At 41.4% G+C, this 22,233-nt stretch overlaps 1 long non-coding RNA gene across 3 annotated transcripts; it reads right to left on the reverse strand.

Annotated features, from left to right (window-relative positions):
• Positions 1-2,730: 2,730 nt before the first annotated feature.
• LOC123121629 (uncharacterized) lies at positions 2,731-12,257 on the reverse strand. Of its 3 annotated transcripts, XR_006459808.1 has the most exons (4): positions 11,105-12,257; positions 10,266-10,303; positions 9,998-10,070; positions 2,731-3,275 (listed from the first exon to the last, which is right to left on the reverse strand). It is a non-coding gene; the product is annotated as an uncharacterized lncRNA (long non-coding RNA). The 3 variants fall into 3 exon arrangements; XR_006459809.1 differs by having other exon boundaries at positions 9,998-11,492; positions 11,609-12,257; XR_006459806.1 differs by having other exon boundaries at positions 9,998-12,257.
• Positions 12,258-22,233: the final 9,976 nt, after the last annotated feature.

Below are 22,233 nucleotides of genomic sequence, written 5' to 3' on the forward strand. Positions count from 1 at the left end.
TCAATACATTTCTACTTTTTCAATAAACATTGTACAATTCTCTTATACACGTGGAACCATTTATTGAAACACGTTGAACATTTTTCAAATGCATGATGAATATTATTTTAAATATATATTCAAATACACATTGAACATTTAAACAAATTGTAACCATTTTTTACATTAATTTTACATTTTCATAAAGTATCACGAACCTATAATTGAAATGGGTAATTTAAAAAATTTCAAAAAAATTAATGTTATATTACCATATTTTATTATACATTGAAAAAACGTTCTAAAATTTCACGAACATTTTTGACAGAAGTGAACATTTGGCATGCTTTTTTGAATCAAACATTTAAAAAATGACACATTTTTTAAAATTGCATAGAAATTTCTAAACAAATGTTATAAACATAAATTTGAATCCATTAACATTTTTTGAATGTCACGGAACATATTTTCAATGCTATCAACATTTTTAAAAGTTGCACGAACATTCTTTTTACACGGTATGGACATTCTTTAAATGTGCCATGAATACTTGTAGAAGTTTGACTAAACTATTTTTTGAAATATATTTATTTAGAATATTTCAAAATAGAAATGCACTTAAAAAACTAACAAACTAACGCTACTAGGCCTGCTCACTTTATGCTCGCCTAAGGCGAGTGGATGCTCGTCCACCGTGCATTGCGTCCAACAGACGCTTGCCGCACACTGGCTGATTTAACTCGACCGGCCCAGTCACACGCAAAGAGTGCTAAACTTCTCACAACAAAAGTAATGTGACTGTGACAATTCGAACAAGGGGACCTCTCGTTTGTGATACTCGTCGAGCCACTGTAATTACTAAACTTTGGTGTGTAAATAGGAAGCATGGGAAACTCAGATTTAAATATTTTTTTGAAATTTTGAATGTGATTTTGTTGTTGTAAAAGTGAATTTTTTAAATGTGAATATATTTGTGAACATATTTTTAAAACTCGAATTTTTTTGGGGAATCTTCATTTTTTTAACTACTAACGTTTTTTAAATGCGATCATTTCTTCAACTACCCTGAACCTTTTTTGAATTTCTGAAACAATTTGGAAAATAGAACATTTTTTGAATTTGTGAACAAAGCTTAAAATTGTGACCCTTTTTTGATTTTTTTTATCTTTAATTCTTTAGAATAAATATTAAAAAAAATCGGAATTCTCTTTTTTTGTATTTTGAACATATTTCAAATTTCCGACTGTTTATAAAACAAGAAAAAGAATTAGAAAAAAAATTCGAAAATATGTGAACATTTTTGCCACTGTTGAACATATTTTGAAAACAAAAATAAACTTTAAAAAAAGAAACAGAAAAGAAGAAAAGAAATCAAACAGAAAGAAAATGAGTCGGCCCAGTCGTAGGAGCCCCGACTACTTTGACGCAACGCGGGTCAAATAGGGTTTGCCCGTTGTGTCATGTAGTAGCTGAAAAAAAAAATCCGGTCCTCCTACTCTTAGATGATCATATGCGTCCTGCTTTGTTTTTCGAGAATTTTATTCATACTCGTAACAATTACATGTACATCGATTTGGATCAATCAATAAAATATAAAGTAACTCTTATGACTAAGAATTGCAATGAGATCTCTTGGGCACGTCTTCTTTCTGGTATCAGTCTCTTCAAGAAGAAATACTTTCAAGACTTTAGTAAAGAGATTGTATTGGACCGGCGCAACGATGTTGCCACTCTTCCACTCGCACGAACATTATTACAATCGTCCATCCAAAAAAAAGGGAAAGCCTTGATCGATGAACGTACTTGGGTCTGGGATGATTTTCTAAAAGTGCAGGCGAATCACAATATCCTCGCCATAGTGTGGCTGGAAGCTTTCACCCCACAAAGAATCAAACAAACAAACAAAGCATGACACACTAACATAAACAAAAAAAAATGCTTGACACCCTAACATAAACTCATTAGATCCAGATAATAGTATCTATGTGGACACAAAACTCTGTAAATTCATGGCACCATCGAAAGAAGGAGACTAATTTTATTTTCACAAAACAAATGATCACTGGACGTTGAAGAAAATCATAAAACTCTTGAAGATCCGAGGCCCCCCACCTCTCAGCGCCAAGATGGCAGCCAGAGGTGAGGGGACCATGATGCCTTTAATGACGGCGGTGGCTGTTGAACGAGAAACCCTTCTAGGCTTTCAAAAATCAAATTTTAATGTTTCAAAAAATAACTATTTTTGTGAATGTTTAAGAGACATATGCCTACAATCCCTATAAAAATTCAGATCCAAAATCAAACTCACGCATGAAGAAATAAAAAAAGACAAATCCAGACGTGAACACTGTAGTTTCTAGATTTGTCTTTTTGTGACACTATTCATCTAGATTTGTCTTTTTTGTTTCTTCATGTGTATTTCGATTTGGATCTGGAATTTTTGGGGATTATAGACCCATGCCACAATTATTTTGAGAAACTTTAAAACCTTTAAATTTGTTTTTTGAAAGATGGGAGCATTCAAGGGGTGGGAGGACAGTATTTGCACTCGTAGCATATTACATGTATGTGATGTCAGTTTCAGCAAGAGATATAATCTGAAACTTACATGTATTTGATTTTTTTAAGGCAAGCTTACATGTATGTGATGTCAGTGCAGAGCTCTATGGAAGGCCGGATGGACGGTTTCATCAGTTCTATGAAAGTGAAACTGGAGGCAGTGCCGATACATTCAGACCCCTCCAACCGAAATATAGAAGCAGCTTAAAATTTACAGTGAATTTTTATTTTGTACAGAAAGACAATCTGTTACAGAGATCGCGAGTCCAGTCTCAAAAGTAAACAGCAGACTTTAAGCTAGCTTACCAAACCAGACATAGATGTTGTTCACGATAAACTGCATACTTCATCGTTGAGATGGAGGATATATCAGCAGATATTGGAGCACAAAATCTGAAGCTTACAAGACGCGACGAGGAAACTACAATGCTTTTAAGAGATGACGAACATGAGAAAAAGGATGATGCTTCCCATAACACTTGCAACAGTCTCCTGAATTGCACGGAAGAAAAGATCATGCCGTTCATGCCATATTTCCTGATGAAGCCAGAAATCACGAACACCAGAAAGGGCTAACTGGAACTCATGATAGATAAATAGAAGTGGCACCATGGATTCACCAAATGGGAAATACATCTTCGGCATAAGTTTCTGAGGCTTGGCGGCACAGCTTTCTCCTTTTAAATACATTTCTTGGTTTAGGGGGTAAATTATTTCTGTTCTGCTCCAACTTTTCCCTACACATTCCAGATCCAGATGTGAATAATCTTGACTGGCCATAAAATACAAACTCTGTAGGCATGCTGGAGTATGTAGAATCTAAAATTTAAGATGCGAAACACCATAGAGAAAAAAAGTATGAAATATGTCAACAAAGTTGCCTCTTGCAACAATATATACATAGTTAGACCAGATCAACGTCTTAAAATCATAAATACACTGAAGGAGCATGTTTACTCAGTCTGCATACCAATATGAAGCCCAACTATGCAAATCTGAAGGAGCATGTTTACTCAGTCTGCATACCAATATGAAGCCCAACTATGCAAATCCTACAGCAATGAGGCACTAACCAAATGCTATAATTTCTTGTATTCAAACTTAACCAGAGATTTTCATCAGATGAAAAACCTCAGGATGCACTTAAAGATGCTGATAAAATGTTTAAATCAACCACATGGATTATAATTTGTATGGAGCAATGCAAACATCTCGAATATTTCTGTAAGAGATAGATATTTTACTGAAAAAGACTTTCACCCCGCTTTATATATAAAGCAAAGAGACAGATATTTTACAATGAAGCTGATGATAGAACTATGCAGTAAGTCTTCATGTCACTGCAAGAAAAATACAGACCATGATAGTTTTTGGGAAGCGAGAATACGGATATTTTGGTTGGTATAGGACTTCTATTGTGCGACATGGCAACAACCAAATGACCATGCCTCATTAAATTATAAAAATAGATCCAATACCAGCATGGACTGTGTGTTGTGCTCGTCCTAAGTTTTAAAACCAACTAATAATGAAAATTCAATGTTATTATGAGAACAAACCCAAATATTTGATAGAAACAATTTCAAGCACTAAGCATTCGACAATCATTGATTTATCTTTGAAAAAGATAAACAATTAATTATGTGTATCCAATATCTGTTAACCTAGGTATTCCTCCTACCTAGAGAATTTGGTACGTCAGACAATTTAAGTTCCTGTTAGTTATAAAAATAAACGCAACAATAAAAATAAAACACCTGTTGGTCTCACAAACTAAAAATATAAGGCTAAAATAATATGCATTTATTTCTACACACGTTGTTGTCTTTTTTTTTGCGAATCACATATATTGTTGTCTAATAGTAATAGCAAATTGTTCTACTTTGTACGCCCAACTTTATATATTAATAAAGCCCCAAAAACAGACGCTCGATACTTTACGAAATAGCCCACATACAAATGCAAAAACAAGCAAATCAAAGAAATAGATGAAGCAAGGCTTGAAATGGATGTCGGCGGAGGCACCACCACATTAGGGAGTGCCCTTGTCCGTTCCAAATTGGCCAAACATGGGCACATACTTCTAGGTCGCCTAAAAGGGCCGTACCTCTCGCCCTAAATCGAAGGGCACCACACCGTCAACACAGTGGTTCACCCAAGAGAATTTGGCAACCAGCGAGGCTAAAGGACTACAGGAAAACCCCACACATGAGCCAAGATCTACACGAACACAACCGTCAACCACAACACAAACCAGAGACACAACAAAAGCTGCAAGACACAATCACAAAATGAAAAAGGCATCTCGTAGATAGGATTACGACGCCACAATGGAAGGCTGGGATGGGGAACCTCCCATTGCTACAGGTTGGAAAAAGTTATAACCATATGAATATTCTTTGCTGTATGGTCGGTTTCTTGATATTATTGCTAATTCTATACTTCATGATGTCATTGTGCTTTTGGAGAAGGTGCGTGTCCTGAGTTTGACGCGGCAATTGAAAACTGAAGACTCAAAAGCCCTTACACAACACTGGACCGAAAAGAAGGCCATGAAGGTGGCAACAATTGGTGAGAAATATGGTTTTGGAGTTGGACAGGTAACGAAAACTTGAACTATTTTGTATTACCTACATGTCTTTTGTAATCATTGCTAATAAGTTATATCTTCATGCAATGTCAGGTTGTTGATGACCTAAAATAACCGTTCAAATCTCCAAAACAATCCTCTTACTTAGAATAGCTACCTTATTTGAAGGAGCTCAAAAATAAAAGTCTTTTAGAGCAAAATTGATTGTTTGGGAGATTTGAACGGTTGTTTTAGGTCATCAACAACCTGATATTGCATGAAAATTAAACATAACTATTACAAAAGGCACGTGTAGGGAATACAAAACAGTTCCAATTCTCATTACCTATCCAACTCCAAAACTATGTTTCTCAATGACTTTTGTCACCTTCATGGCCTTTTTTTCAGTCCAATGTTGCATAAGGAGTTTCGAGCGTTGAGTGTAATCAAGTGTGGCGTCAAACTCATGGACACACACCTTCTTCCGAAACTACAACTACATTATGAAGAATACGAATTAGCAAAATTGTCCAAAAAATGAACATAAATAAAAAAATTATTCAGATAGTTATAGGTTTTTCCGACCCGTAGCAATGGGCGTGACCAGCACCTGCCCACACGGAGGACTGGGTCAGGAGGGGATGGAGCTTATCACTGACTAAGGACAGCCTTTTCAAAGGACAAGCCTTTTCAGATTAGATTAACTACACAAGGGAACATTAGTAGGTGAGCAAGGGCATGTAGCATGCTAGGTAGTTAAATAAAGTTTCTTAATGATACAAAATGTTGCCATGTCACCAAGCACCTTCCTAAACCTTCATTTTGCTAGAGACACTACATAGGTGCTTCCTAGAAACTCTACATAGGTTGTTAAGTTGTTTGCCCGTCTCCTTAGCACTTAATGGATGCAATGATGGCTTTAATTGTGTACATTTCCTCAAAATAATAAGGCCCTTCCCAATGCTCCAGGATGTAGAGGAGCTAAGAATGCCACATAGGTAAAAAGCTGATGTGGCAAAGCATTTAAGGAGGAGACACTTTCGTGACACTAGGAAGAAATGATATCAAGCATGAAAACCTATGCAAAATGACTAGCACCAATCTATGAAGGAGTTTAGCTGCTAAATAATTAAATGAAGTTTAGCTACAAAAGCCAAGCACCTATGCATTAGGGAGATTAAGTCTAGTTCTTTTGTGGTTTATTTGGGCTTGTGGAAATAAGCTAACCCTCTACCGAGCTTATTCTAGAAGCCCAATCTAAAATTTCAGTTTAGAAGCTTACTAATTAAGGGTTAACTAGTCGGCTTCTAAAATAAAATTTTAGATTGGGTTGGGTTGGGGACAACTAATTTCCACAGCCCCAAATAAGCCACAAAAGAACTGACACTAAGTTGTTAAGCCTTTTAACGTACTTAACACCTCACCTAAGCACCAATGCATTGGTAAAGGCCTCGAAGCCATCCAAAGTCACTTTAGCTAGCTCGATGCTCACATGCAAGCTCAAGGTCGTTGTCTCAAAAATTACATCAAGAAGAACGAGTACCCATTATTATACCCCTAGTAGGGGTTGGGTCTAGGTCAAATTCATTACCACGAGTATGAGCCAACAACTATCACCATGTATCGTCTGGACTATAGTCAACCAATATAGTCACTTGCTCTTTGTGCCCGATACCCATGGGTACCTGTCAGTACAAGTCTACCGTATAAACCTCCAATTTCGCATGACCACACAAAAACCCTACATCTAAATCAACCTATACGCAACTAGGCACCCACACAAAAATCCTAAACCTAAGTCAAACCTATCCACTCCCAGGCACCCAACAGCCAACCCCTCTCAGCCTCTCTCCTCACGTCCTCCCATCTCCACAAGATCAAGGAAGTTGCACGCCACACACCGTGGCTTGCCAGCTCGCCATTGGTAGCCCGCCACCCCTTCCCCAATCCCCATGATCCATCGTGCCTAGCTCACCGAACTTTATCGCCTCATATGACCTTATTGACAACTCTCTTTCCTCTCCCCACCGTCCATTGATGGCATCCTCAGAACCCTTATTTGTTGTTGTTGCTCGACATTAGTGGAGCAGGCGGAGATCCCCATGAGCAAAATTACCCAACATGGATTGGGTACTGACAAAACCTTGCCTCGATGGAGATATGGGCATGAGTGGCAACTAGGGAACAACGTCGTGGGGACATGATAGAGGAGTTGTGTCGACATTGACATCCCCAATTTGTATCTCGCCATTGACATCTTGCGTCATATAAATGGAGTTGTGTCGACAAAGGACTCTCCGATGGAGTGGCCGTTGTGAGCAACATGTGACACGGTCCCTATCACCATCTTCGGTAGTCTGGCTTGCCAATCACTTTCGCACCTTCACTCGTGTGTGGCTTACACCATTGTTGACCAATTTGCTAGACTTAAGAGCTCCAATCTATGAAGCGGCAAAGGAGGGCATGGGATGCGACGATGAAGTTAGGTTGTCAATGTTGGCAGAAGACAAACACAACGAACAAGGCGAGGAGGTGTCGTGTAGTAGGCTATGGTTGTTGGTGTACTACCAATCAACTTTGACCGCTAGCTCGTATATGTTGCCTGAGACATTTCCCCGCCGCCACCACCTCCTTTGTTGTCCCGTACATTGTTGCAAACTTCGACTCTTGCGCCGCCATGCTCAAATCGCGCATCCATGCAAGCAGCCAGTTGTTCATCACACCTTCATAGGGCCGCAACTCCTCTTTTCTACTAGCTCTTGCTCAGCAAAGGCCATCTACTTCAAGAATACGGTGGTCACATGCATGCTTGGGGACAAGAAAAACATGCATCAAGGATGATCCAACATCATACATAAAAACGGACTAGGTTACTTTCACAAGCACCAGGGATGCGTTGAAACAAACTGAATCACTTCTTTTTCTCAAGCACCTAGTGAGTTTGATGTGGTGCTTTTTCTCTCTAAGCACCTCCAGCAAGCATTCTCTTAAGAAAAGTGTAACTCTAACAGTCATATGAGTTCACCACCGATGTAAAATGAAGTGCCAAAAGATGAGAGAGATGATATTCTCACAGTCTTATGAGCCCACCACTAGGTATTGATGGCACTACCAATGAATCGGAGGGAAGGAGCACGTAGATAGGGGCCTAAGATAAAAGGATGCCACAAATCGTGGAAACCTTATTGGGATCATATGTATTACTTTCTTTGTTGTATGTTTTTATCACTTTACATATATGTATCGAGCAAGAAACCCATGATACTTGCGAGAGTGTTCCATAGTTTACCGTGCTATTAAACAATAAAGTACAGTAAATATTAACATTAAATATGTCTTTCAAACTTGCATTGAAGCTAAATATAACACAAATAAATGCTGTTGTGTGAGAAATGAGTGAGTTAACTATCTATAGAATTTGCAGCATGCTCTTACATGTCGTGGAACAACTGTAGGACGTACATGTAAGGATGAGGATATAACTGAAGCCATCACGAAGGAAGTTGGTCATAAATAAGGAGTTCAATACTTTCTTTTAGAAAAAGTTGTAGATTAAACTCGTTCATTTTGAGGATTTTCTAATGCGATTGTCAGGGTAATTGGTTGCAATATAAAATCAATGAGTGTGGTTGTATGTCACATGAATATTTTAATTAATAAGAGACTGAAAATACATATGATTTATTGTATTTGACTCTTGTATAGTTGTCAAGTTTATTCAATATGTAGATAGCATAACTGTGTGCATGGAAAGCATACATGGTTGCATGTCGAGGTGGGTCTTTTCTCATGCATGGCTGCAAATTCAGGTGGAATGTTTGCATGTTGAGATAAATATCTTAGTAGGGATCACCTGTTTAGTTATAGGACATAGCAATTCACCAATTGGGAAGTACTCCCTCTGTACCGATATATGTCACTGGAGTAGCAATTCAACAATTGGGAAGTACTCCCTCGGTACAGAGGGAGTAGTATTTAAATCAAGTGCAAGTGTATTTATTGAATACACTTGTACACCATAAAGGATTAAATTAACATAAAGTGCACATCAACTTATAGTCCAGCGGGAGTGCAATAGACACATGCATGAAAGCACATCAACAACGTTACTTGTGCAAACTACAACATACATGTCTGCTACACCAACACGAAATGACACAAAAAATGTTATGATAACTAGGTCCAAAATTGCACACTCGACTAGACGAAAGTGCTATAGGTGGGAGCTTCGGGTTTCGATTTCCATGGGAGATTGGCAACACTCGATATTTTGCTTTGAAAAGATTTTCCTTTGGTTGGTGACAGAGAAGAATAAATTTTGAACTAGCATTGGATAATTAACCTCCACCTAGAGGGCATTTTTAGAAGTATATTGTAACACGCATATAATGAGGAACTGTGAAAGTGTGTTGTTTGACTAGTAAGTGTTAATGTTTGCAATGACAATGGTTGATTGTAAAGGTGTACCTTGGTTCAAAACAAGCATAACATTGTAGCCAAATACCAAGGCAAGTATTTTGGACATCATTCCTAATAAAATTAACCCTACAATTTGTGGTTATCTACATCATTAACCAAATATTTGCATTGTAAAGGGATCTATGAACTGCGTACTAAATATTTGTAGGGAAGTACACTTTGTAAACTCAATAAATAGGCATGAGCATATTAAGCAAATCAAATGCAACGATGCCTTTAATACCTAATTAAGGTGTTGCCAAGTCCATGACTTGCTTAACTATATGAATATATCTCTAACTCTATATTTAGTATGCAGATTTTAAGAAAAATATAAGGGGTAGCATGATCCACCAAATTCAATCTCAATACAAATGTAACTTCGTTGCGGCATTAATAAAATTATTTGAGATAAGGCTACAAAAGGAACACCTGAAAGTAGCAAACGAAAGTGTGCCGTCATGCAGCCACTTCATCTCCTGGAAGGCAGCATGCATCTGTTGTTCTAGTAATGGATGTCAAAAAAGAACAGTCAGAATTGAGAGATGGTCATTATGGGTTAATTATGGAGAACAGCAGTAGACTAGTTCTATGTACAATAGAGAACTAGTTGTCATTACAGATAAAACCCAGAAGCATTCTTCCGCTCAACATAAATTTTTACTTTAGGCCATTCATAAGCAGCTCAATTGAACGTTACCAGGAAAAGTACTTCCAGGGTGAAAAGTCTTGTGCTCTCTGCACATGTAATATATCCAAAAATAAGTCATACTATTAAAAAGATCCATTACATGATCAGGTGACCAAATATGTTATACTACCAGGCAATCCATTACATGATCAGGTAACCAAACAAATGATATCTTTTGCTGCTTGCTAGAAATTAAGCAACTCTATGCGTCATTAAGTTGGTGTTAGAGCCGAAGGGGTCTAATGCCAAAGAGAAATAAATTGCTGAGAAACCACCAGTACATATGCCTATAAGTTGACAATGTTGCATAGCTTGTGTGAGAAACAAGAACACATATGCCAAATTTAAAAGTGTTGGCAAGAGTTAAGTACTGTTGATTCACCTAAGAAAAAAATTGATGTCCAGGAAAAATAAAATAGCAATTTTATGTGAAGCTAGAAGAAACTGCGGAGATTTATCAGAAACCATACTCTTACGGATCTCCAAGAAGATCTCCTCAAAAGTGAACCAAGCTCTACATACGATGCATACAATGAAAGAAACGACCATGGGGTTGACTGTGCTGGCTGTTCGTTTGCAGCTTCTTACATGGAGACCATATAGCCAGGAATTAAAAGACCAAAACACGGCTGAATAAAAAGCGGCAGAGGCTAAACTGCAGGATATACGTTTCTAGTTCACATCACAGGCAAGTCCATGAGATGTAGAGTCGCCATTAGAGGCAAAACCATCAGGAACAATAATACAGAAAAAGCAAACAACTCACATGGTCATACCACTAATAGGCCATGTACGAGGAGGCATGGCCACTTTATCGGGACACAAATTAAGGAGAAACATGGACTGACCGAACGTTCCCACAGATCTGGGAGGCGCCGTCGCCATCGGCTATGTGCCGGCTTTCCACTTGCAGCCAAGTATTGTAGATCTGCCGCCGCCGCCATAGCTGCCTCCTTCCTGCCTGCCTCACAGCAGCACATGAGATAAGGAAGCAAAAGGGGGAGAAAAACTATGGAAATTTCGTGATCCATCGAAAAAAAGTTAAAGCAGCAACAAAGAGAGAGGGGGTGGAGTACAGGAGGAAGAAGATGATGAGGAGGAGGAGGGAGAAGGGCATGGCAAGGACTGGTCAAACAGTGCTTTCCGTTAAGCACTCCTGGGGAGTCGAGCAAAATAACACCACCTGCGTTAATCAAATCAACACGCGTCCCCCTTCCCCCAAGGCGATAGCTAATCCTGGAAGAAGCAAAGACGGCTAGGAGAGAGAGACACCCCAAAGAGGGGAAATTTAAAGGAATAGGAATTGGTGGCTGCCGGCGCAAGAATCCATGGCGTGCATGCGCACAGCGTACCTTATTCCAAATAGCAGGGGGCTAGGCTAGGCCGTCGGAATCCGGACAAGATAGGGCTGAGGTGGGGACACAGCAAGCAAGACAAAGCTCATCCTGCCTCTTCTCGGCAGTCGATGCAGGCAAAGATGGCTGCGAAGCGATGGGAACGGCAAGGGGAGATGGATGGATAGATTGATTGATGGCGGAACAAGTCCCAAGGCGGAGAGAGAGCTGACAGAGAGAGGGTGAGCACGCAACAGCAGCTGCGTCTATATCTCTCTTCGCATCCATCCGTCCTCTTTACCAGACGTAGTCTGCCGCTGTGTGCTCACTCTCTTCTGTCAGCCATTCGCACCATCATCAACCCTCCACCGCAGCCCCCGACCGATCCCATCGGACACAGCAGACGGTCGACACGCAGAGAGAGAGAGAGAGAGGAGCGGAAGCGGAGAGAGAAAGATCAAACCCATGTACACAGACGCCTTCGTCGTCGCCTCGTCGGCACGGCGCCAGTCGGTCCGGCCGGCCAGATCTGGGAGGGCTATCCTATTGTCTTCTTCTTCAACCGCTCGATCTGGTTGTATGCCACACCAGGGAGGCCTGCACCGCCGGCCTTATTATAAGGCCAGATGCCTCTCTGGTCCTTCCATGTTGCCGCTAGGTTTTTAGGGTTGGGTATACGGCGCATGAGGACGAGATTCTGTTTTTCCTTCTCTTTTACCTTTGGAGTTTCTCTCCAGCTCGAATATATTTTTTGAGGTGCTGATATGCCTACCAGGCTACCAGGGACAGTGTTGCATGACAGGAGGTCCCAGTTCACGCTTTGCGGTGTGAGGTCCTCTTTTTTTTTTGGCGGGTGTGAGGTCCTCTTGACCGAGATATCTACGTGCATATTTGGTTTTTCGGTGGGTTTGCTTTGGGTTTGTTTGATTCTTTTTGCCGACTTTTAGTCTATATATATTTTTATCATGACATTATTTTTGAAACATTAGTTAAATGTTTCTTCTTGCATAGTCGACACATGTGGCTTTTGTGTCTATCCGTCACCTTTAAATTTTTATCATTGCTCCATGGTTGTAATTTAACATATAACCCGATCCCATCAATGATTATTTGAGTCGATTTTATCCATACATAGCCACTCTTCTAATGATTTTGTTCACATATGGTCATGCTGTAATGGCTAATTTTTTGCTCTATGGCAGTAGTATTCGTGTAATTTCATCAAAAGAATTGAGAACAAGATTTTCTAAAATATCTTTTACTAGTCATATTTTGTGACTTAATTTAGAGCTAAATCCAACCAATGATCAACACTGATTATTATTTGAATTGGCTTTATCTATGCATGTCCACTCTATTATCTATTGAGTTCACAATGGCCACTCTCATCGCCAATTTTTGGCGCTATGTCGTACAATATTTCAGTTAATTTCATATAAAGAAATTGAGAATAAGGTTTTATTTTTTGACAATCATGTCATGGTCCTTGGTTGTGAAGTAACTTACATTTTTTTTTCAACGATTGCTTCTTTGTGCCGGTAGTTTGATGATTTAAATTGACAGTCGATATTAATTAGGTTCATATTTTAGCAACCTTATTTGTGATTGAACCAAGAGGTATTTATAATCCATTAAAATGTGTTATTTTCATAGTTAACCACTAGAAGTAATAGCTCATGTTGTGTTTTGTGTTAGGTTTGTCTATACGTCGAATTCAATATTCGATTAGGGATGAAAACAGAGTGGAAACTTTCCGCTTTTCAAGAAGAAAAATAAAAATGAGAGGAAATATGAAAATGGAAACGGTAATTTGCAAAACGAAAATGAAAATGGAATTTTTTATGTGGAAACAGAAACAAAAACGGAACGGTGTTTTCCGATGGAACAGACGTGGAAACGGAACTTTCCGTTTAATTTCTGTTTTACTACATGCTTATGATTGCTTTGTAGGCCAACCACCAAACAACACACAATGACACAATGAGCAGAATAGATCATTTGAAACCCAACTTCTACTACCACACCCGTACTCAACTAGACCCTGCACGCAATTGTCCAGTACTATTGCAATACTATGCTAAGTTGCTAACATAATCATATTATTTTGTAGCCATGTTGCCAATTCATTAAATTGTTTGTTTTTGTGTGTATTTCTCTATGATTTAAGGGGTTTTTAAGTTTCGGTCAACGCCCCTGTTTTCGTGTCCGTTCTGTATTCGCTTCGTGTTTGTTTCCAATAGTGTATGTTTCCATATTCATTTTCGGAGTTTCTGTATTCGTTTCTACTTCTGCAAAAAAATATGAAAACAAATATGGTATCAGTGAGTTTCGTTTGTTTCCGCTCTGTTTTCATCCCTATCTTCGATGACTCTTTATTAACATTGTGTGTGAAACTGAGATGGCCATAATGGAGTGAAGTGCAACAAATAGTGGTTTCTACCTTAATTTTCATACCCAACTATCGTTCCCTCATGCTTTATTCGTTATTAGAAAAAGTAACATCAACCAAGTCTCATAAGTAGTTAGAAATTTGAATCTATGACTTAGCTGCGTGTTAGGATTCTCCGCAAAAAAAAATCGCATGTTAGGATGCACTGATCTGTAAGAACAACTCCAATAGCTCCTGAAAAAATCACCCCCATAAAAAGTGGTTCTACGGGATGACCATATAATTTAAGGATCATTTTTCTAACACAGTACACAGACACTCATACATATGCACATATGCTCATCCCTATGAACGCACGCACGCACACCCTACCCCTATGAGCACCTCCGAGAGACTGAGCTGGTACATCATCTTGAGATTAACGAAGTCGTGACAGACGCCTTCCTTCGCTGTGAGCCACACTTCCGCATGTGGCTGAAGATCTTTGAAATCAAGCCGAAGTCTAGTGGCTCCGACCTCGGGGAGTGTGGAGGGGCCGTGATTAGCAAGAACCAGGGGGCCGAGTGGTTCAAAGGCACCTTGATCGAGACGGTGAAGGGGTGACAGCGGGAGTGGTTCTACATTACCGAACCACTCACCCCTGGTCAGCCTGAGGTCCCAGCTTTCTCGGCTGGGCCTCCAAAGAAGCTCAAGTCTTGGAGGGAGAAGGGCGTCTCCTGGGGGAACCCAAAGGAGGTGGAGGCCCTGGTCAAAGGGGTCAAATGGTGGTCCACCACGGGGAAGATCGAGCTTGCCGACGTCATCAACGTCATGCTCAACCGCCGCATGCTCCCCCTCCAACTTCAGGCTTCCCCGATGTGGGCACAAAAGACCAATGACATGGGTCCCCTCACCGCCTTCTTCCGCTCCACCTTGGCCACCATGTGGACTAAGGTCATGAAGCTGGCCAAGGACTGGATCCCCAAGGAATTCGAGGACCGCGGCCTCGAGGACGGCTATGAAGCCCCCCCGGTAAGTGAACTTACTCACAAGTTATCATTTATGTCCTCCGATGAGTAGATTTTAGTGAATCGCTATGCTTGACGCTTTGCAGAAGTGGCTGCCCTGGGTGCATGGGGTGTGGTGCCCGGTTCCACTACCAGAGGAGTCCATCACCCCTTGCTTGCGGCGCTCTAAAGCGAGGAGCCGCACGTGGTGGCCCCAAAAGGGGCGAAGTCCCAGAAGGGCAAGCCTGGTGGTCGGGCCCGGGAGACCTTGGTTATCCGGACCGAAGAGATCCATGCCTCCGCAGGCCATGACGGCGACGCGGAGGAGGGTGATGTTGACAAGATCCCTCCCCTGAAGGGGAAGAGGACGACGTCAGAAGACGCTGAGGCTGGCAGCCCAAGGGCTCGAGGAAGCCGAGGAGAACCTCGGCTAGAGCCGCCGTCAAGTTGCCGGAGAGAGTCGAGCTCTCTGGTGACTCGAAATAAGACTTCCTTGCGATGGGGAGGAAGAAACCGATGCCTCGAGGGTAAACCGTCATCTTTATATCCTGTCTTTTTATTCGACAAGTTCTTTTAGCAAGGGAGGACTCACAAAGTACCTTTTCTCATGCAGTCTGCCAAAGGTGATCCCAGCGGTTCCTCGAGCGGGTTGCCTTCTGCTAGTGGGACTCTGGAGCCCGCCATTCCTCCCCCAACGCATGACGGGCTAGGGGAGGCAACATCCACCCGGGCCCCCGACGTCTACACGATGAGGGTCGAGGAGGTGGATGTCATGCCCGAGGTCGACACCTCGGCATGACAAGACCCGGGGGAGAAACTCCCCGAGGTCATCAAGGAGGGGTTGGGATAGTCACTGGCCCAACCAATATCTGCTTTAGCTCCGCCACCACAGGTGGACCCTACTCGGCCCGGCACGTCAATGCCTGGGTCGGAGGTCATCCCACCACCCCCGCCAACTGCCCAAGAATGGGCTGGCGCGGGGTGGACCGAGGAAATGGAGGAGACCCTGAAGGGTTCTTCCATTAAGGAAGAGCACCGTGCCACGCAATTCTGCTGCATTTCCGGTTCGCAGGGGCCGGCCTGGATGAGGCTTTGAAGAGCCTTGCGGCGAGCTTCGAGGTATGCTTTTGCCCCTTTATTTGGTCATTTCGAAAGGTTTATGCACCTGTCCGAAGACATGTTATCACAGCCTTCTAAACGGCTTAGTGACTGAGTAGCCCTCGAGCCCAAAGATGGTTTCAAGAAACTGGCATTGGGGTCGTAAAATTAAATAGGAGACTGTCATGTAACCCCTAGGTCCTTGCTTTAAAGAAGTCGTCCTGGATCTTTAATAATTGTGACTATGGGCTTTTTAATAAGGATTTCTATTGTCAGGTATCGACCTCGGTTCTGAGCCCCGTGTCCGAGGAGATAGCAGAGATGAACCGAAAGCTTTAGAGGTCCCAGAAGGACCTTGACCTGGTGAATCAGAGATTCAAGTAGTCTCAAGGTAAGCAAGTCAAACTTGCAAGAAATTTTATGAGGAAAAGTAGGTTTTGCTAGATCAAAAACTAAGGTCGAACTGTTTTAATGATAGCAGCATTAGCTGAGCTTGAGAGGCTCAAGGCCGAGCTCAAAAAGGCTCGCCAAGAGTCAAGGCAGCATGAAGCTACTGCTGCGAAGGCGGAGGAGGCCCGAGCCACCGATAAGGTGGCTGAGGACAAGGACCGGGTGCGGGTCCTTGAGGTCGAGGAGACCGTGCAGGGCATGTTTGAGGCACGCGACAAGCTTCAGGCGAAGGGGCAAAGAACGAAGGAGGAGCTTGAAAAGCTCCAGCTTGCCCATGCCGACCTCAAGACCACGGCCCAGGCGGACTACTAGGTGCTCCAGCAGTTGGAGCAAATCACCTCGGGTATGCAATATTTACTGCAGTGTGTATTTGGCAGCAAGTGGTGCGTCGAGCTCACCCAGCTGTGGCATTCCGTAGAGATCTTTGCGGATCTCCTGCTGAGTGTGGCGGATGCCGTTGCACACTTGGACCAGTTGGCGAGTCACGAGGTGGAGAAGGCCTTCTGGGGACAATTCCCGGGTTCTCCGGTGTCGCAGCTTCTAAACAATCGAATGACGCAGCTGTCCGAGCTGCTCCGCATCGCGAGGCCGGCAGTGGCCTGCCGACGCCCTTCTGGGCAGCCTCTTCGGCCTTGTGATGCGCCTGCGGGGGGCAGTCACGCGTGCTGATAGCTGGAGGAGGTCTGCATGCTTTGAAGGAGCACGGAGGGCGCATGCTTGTGTGAAGACGCACTGGCATAAGGTTGACCCAGTGACCGTGGCCACAGGTCCTCCTGCGGATAAACCTCGTCCTTGTTGGGCCTCCAAGCATAGAGTTTTGTAGGACAGTAGCAATTTTCCCTCAAGTGGATGACCTAAGGTTTATCAATCCGTGGGAGGCGTAGGAAGAAGATGGTCTGTCTCAAACAACCCTACAACCAAATAAAACGAGTCTCTTGTGTCCCCAACACACCCAATACAATGGTAAATTGTATAGGTGCACTAGTTCGGCGAAGAGATGGTGATACAAGTGTAATATGGATAGTAGATATAGGTTTTTGTAATATGAAAATATAAAAACAGTAAGGTAACTAGTAAAAAAGTGAGCAAAAACGGTATTGCAATGCTTGAAAACAAGGCCTAGGGTTCCTATCGCGGAGAACATAAGATGAAATTGCTTGTAGGGTATGAAACCACCTCAAAGTTATTCTTTCCAATCAATCCATTGAGCTATTCCTATAAGTGTCACAAACAGCCCTAGAGTTCTTAGTAAAATAACACCATAAGATACACATCAATCAACCCTAATGTCATCTAGATACTCCAATGTCACCAGAACCATTTGTGGGACAATTATACGATATGCATCAAACAACTTCAGATTTATAATATTCAATCCAACACAAAGAACCTCAAAGAGGGCCCCAAGATTTCTACCGGAGAAACAAGGACGAAAACATGCATCAACCCCTATGCATAGATTACCCCAATGTCACCTCGGGAATCCGCGAGTTGAGTGCCGAAACATACATCAAGTGAATCAATAGAACACCCCATTGTCACCACGGGTATCCCAACGCAAGACATACATCAAGTGTTCTCAAATCCATAATAGTATTCAATCCGATAATATTGAAACCTCAAAGGTAAAACTCAATTCATCACAAGAAGATAGAGGGGGAGAAACACCATATGATCCCACTATAGTAACAAAGCTCGTGGTAGGTCAAGATCGTGCCAAATCAAGAACACGAGAGAGAGAAATCAAACACATGGCTACTGGTACATACCCTGAGCCCCGAGATTTAACTACTCCCTCCTCGTCATGGTGGCCGCCGAGATGATGAAGATGGCCTCTGGTGATGGTTTCCCCCTCCGGCAGGGTGCCGGAACGGGCTCCCGATTGGTTTCTCATGGCTACAAAGGCTTGCGGCGGCGGAACTTCTGATCTAGGTTCCTTTCTGGAGGTTTCTATATTTATAGGAATTTTTGGCATCGGACACAAGCCGGGGGGGTTCTCGAGGATCCCACAAGCTAGGGGGCGCCCCCTAGGCTTGTGGTCGCCTCAGGACTCTTTTGGCCCAACCACTACAAGAAATATGTCAACTAGTGACCTTCTGTCAGTGAGCCTGGAAGAATTGGTCATAGATCTATGACCATTTGAGACCAATTGGTCAAAAGCTGTTCGGGGGGCTCTAAACCCTAAACCATTGCGACCATTTTGGTCAGAAAGGTCGTAATTTCCTTACACGAAATGGTCATAAAGCAAACAGCGCTAGTCCGCTGCCTTATTTCTACTTGTTAACGACCAATATAGATGGTCATAGCCTTGTAAATTGTGGTGGGTTGCGATGACTAGGCGCCATCTCATCAGTTTTGCCTATGTGTCATGTCCATGTGTCAATTTTTGCCCTAGGTTGTGAAGCAACCTATATTTCTGTTATTCCAAAAATTCCCAAAAAATTCTCATAAATTGTTTGGATCATATATTCATCAAATATGTCAAAAACCTTCCTTGCCTAGTTCAAAAATAATTCAACAATATTCTTTTTCTATTCTGTTCAGAGCAGCACTTTGTGAAGGAAGTACCACTTTGGCATGTCCAAACAGTATTCATTTTCTACAGTGCTTTCCTATGCCCAAATAACCATCCTCCACCAAATGCCAGCTCAATCCATTCATTATTTTGAGCCCAGCTTCAACATTCGTATTTATGTCTAGTGTGGTACTTTGCAAAGCAAGTACCACCTAGGCTCCTCCTTTTGAGCTGAAAATTTGTGAAGACGGTCTTCTTAGTAACTGATCATCCTCAGCCAAAACTCACGCCCATTAGCCATGTACATTTACCGTACCGCTAATCAAACACTTGGCTGCTAATTCATGTTTGAGCATCGATCGGTCTCCTCGTGAGAATCGTATGTTGTAATTTTCTTCCTAGCACCTACCTGGGGAGTGCCCAACCCACTAGACATGCCTAGGCCGCCCAGAACACATGGCAACGCCACGGTCATGCGGTGACCACGCGGCGGGCATGTGAGTTTACGCGCTCTAGAGTTGGGGCCCTCGGCCACCGCCCTAATCTCGACGTATCGCCAACAAACCATGTATTTATGATTAAATAGGTACTTATGTAACTAGAAATGATTTTTAGAAAAAATAAATAGCAAACTATGAGGCAGCTGCAGTTCAAATTTGACCCGCTTCCAGCTGAATTGGCGGAAATTTGCCTTTTTCACGAGAGGTGGATCAAAACTTTTTACACCCAACCATTTTGTCAATTGTGCATTAAATATGTCCTAGTATTTTAGAAAATTGATTTGGTCCAATTTTGCAACAATTATTTGGGAGGTCCTTCACAAAAAAACCTCCTTTTGGGCACTCGAAAAATGGAAAATGGTTTTTTCGTCCAAAGAAAATGAAAACTTCCTTAGGCAACATTGTTTGCCATTCCAATATGCACCCTTGTGCACAATATGAGATCATTTAAACAAACTATGCCATGAATGTGGCCATAAGATTGATCATTTGGCTTGAAAGCCATTGATCTCCACACGTGATAGCTCGTTTGTGAGAACACTTTTTTAAAATAATTGCCGTATTACAAGTTTGTTATTTTTCCTGGGAACTTGGCCACATATAATGACACAATGCGAAGGTTTCCCAATTTTTTGATTTTTTTGAATTTTTATGCCCGTTTCAAAATGCGGTCAAAACGGCGGGAATGACTGTTCCTAGCTATTGGTTGAATCTTGGAATTTTTTTGGTGTTTCTCTGATAAAATAGATACTTATGTACCTAGAAATGATTGTTGGAAAAAATAAAGAGCAAACTACAAGGCAGCTACAATTCAAATTTGACCCGCTTCCAACTGAATCGGCGGAAATTTGTCTTTTTCATGAGAGGTGGATCAAAACTTTTTACACCCAACCATTTTGTCAATTGTGCATTAAATATGTCCAGTATTTTAGAAAATTGATTTGGTCCAATTTTTCAACAATTATTTGGGAGGTCCGTCACAAAAAAACCTCCTTTTAGGCACTCAAAAATGGAAAATGGTTTTTTCGTCCAAAGAAAATGGAAACTTCCTTAGGCAACATTGTTTGCCATTCCAATATGCACCCTTGTGCACAATATGAGATCATTTAAACAAACTATGCCATGAATGTGGCCATAAGATTGATCATTTGGCTTGAAAGCCATTGATCTCCACACGTGATAGCTCGTTTGTGAGAACACTTTTTTAAAATAATTGCCGTATTACAAGTTTGTTATTTTTCCTGGGAACTTGGCCACATATAATGACACAATGCGAAGGTTTCCCAATTGTTTGATTATTTTTGAATTTTTTATGCCCGTTTCAAAATGCGGTCAAAACGGCGGGAATGACGGTTCCTAGCTAGTGGTTGAATCTTGGAATTTTTTTGGTGTTTCTCTGATAAAATAGATACTTATGTACCTAGAAATGATTTTTGGAAAAAATAAAGAGCAAACTACAAGGCAGCTCCAGTTCAAATTTGACCTGCTTCCAACTAAATCGGCGGAAATTTGTCTTTTTCACGAGAGGTGGATCAAAACTTTTTACACCCAACCATTTGGTCAATTGTGCATTAAATATGGCCTAGTATTTTAGAAAAAGGATTTGGTCCAATTTTGCAACAATTATTTGGGAAGTCATTCACAAAAAAACCTCCTTTTGGGCACTCGAAAAATGGAAAATGGTTTTTTCATCCAAAGAAAATGAAAACTTCCTTAGGCAACATTGTTTGCCATTCCAATATGCACCCTTGTGCACAATATGAGATTATTTAAACAAACTATGCCATGAATGTGGCCATAAGATTGATCATTTGGCTTGAAAGCCATTGATCTCCACACGTGATAGCTCGTTTCTGAGAACACTTTTTTAAATAACTGCCGTATTACAAGTTTATTATTTTTCCTGGGAACTTGGCCACATATAATGACACAATGCGAAGGTTTTCCAATTTTTTGATTTTTTTTTGAATTTTTTATGCCCGTTTCAAAATGCGGTCAAAACGGCGGGCTTGACCGTTCCTAGCTAGTGGTTGAATCTTGGATGTTTTGGTGTTTCTATGATTAAATAGATACTTATGTACCTAGAAATGATTTTTGGAAAAAAATAAAGAGCAAACTATGAGGCAGCTGCAGTTCATTGTGCATTAAATATGTCCTAGTATTTTAGAAAATTGATTTGGTCCAATTTTGCAACAAATATATTATATGTCCTTCACAAAAGAACTCATTTTGGACACTCGAAAAACAAAAAAAAATGATTTAAAAGAACTAATTTCTCATAACTTTTTTAAAAAATATTTGTCTTATTTCAATTTGTGATTATTCCTTAAAACTCTAGTCAAATTTGCTGACATAATGAGAAGTTTTTTTTTCAATTTTTCAGGTCATAATAAAATAGCTAACATGATTTAGCACCTTACTTTTAGTCGATTACGACCAATTTAAATGGTCAAAATATCATATCTGTATACTGCGTTCTGATTGGTACAGGGGCCTCTCACGCGGATCGCGGATAAATCACCGTCGGATGCTTCGGGATCCAACGGCCCGCAGCTCACCCTCTCACCCACCCACCGCGAGCTACCCCTCAAAAAAACCCACCGCACACCACTCCTCTCTCTCCACGCGCAGCGAACCCTAGCGCTCTCACCCTCTCCCTCCCTCTGGATCCACCGCCGCCGCACACCACTCCTCCTTCTAGATCC

This window comes from Triticum aestivum, chromosome 5D (genome assembly GCF_018294505.1).
Source record: "Triticum aestivum cultivar Chinese Spring chromosome 5D, IWGSC CS RefSeq v2.1, whole genome shotgun sequence".
NCBI lineage: Eukaryota > Viridiplantae > Streptophyta > Magnoliopsida > Poales > Poaceae > Triticum > Triticum aestivum.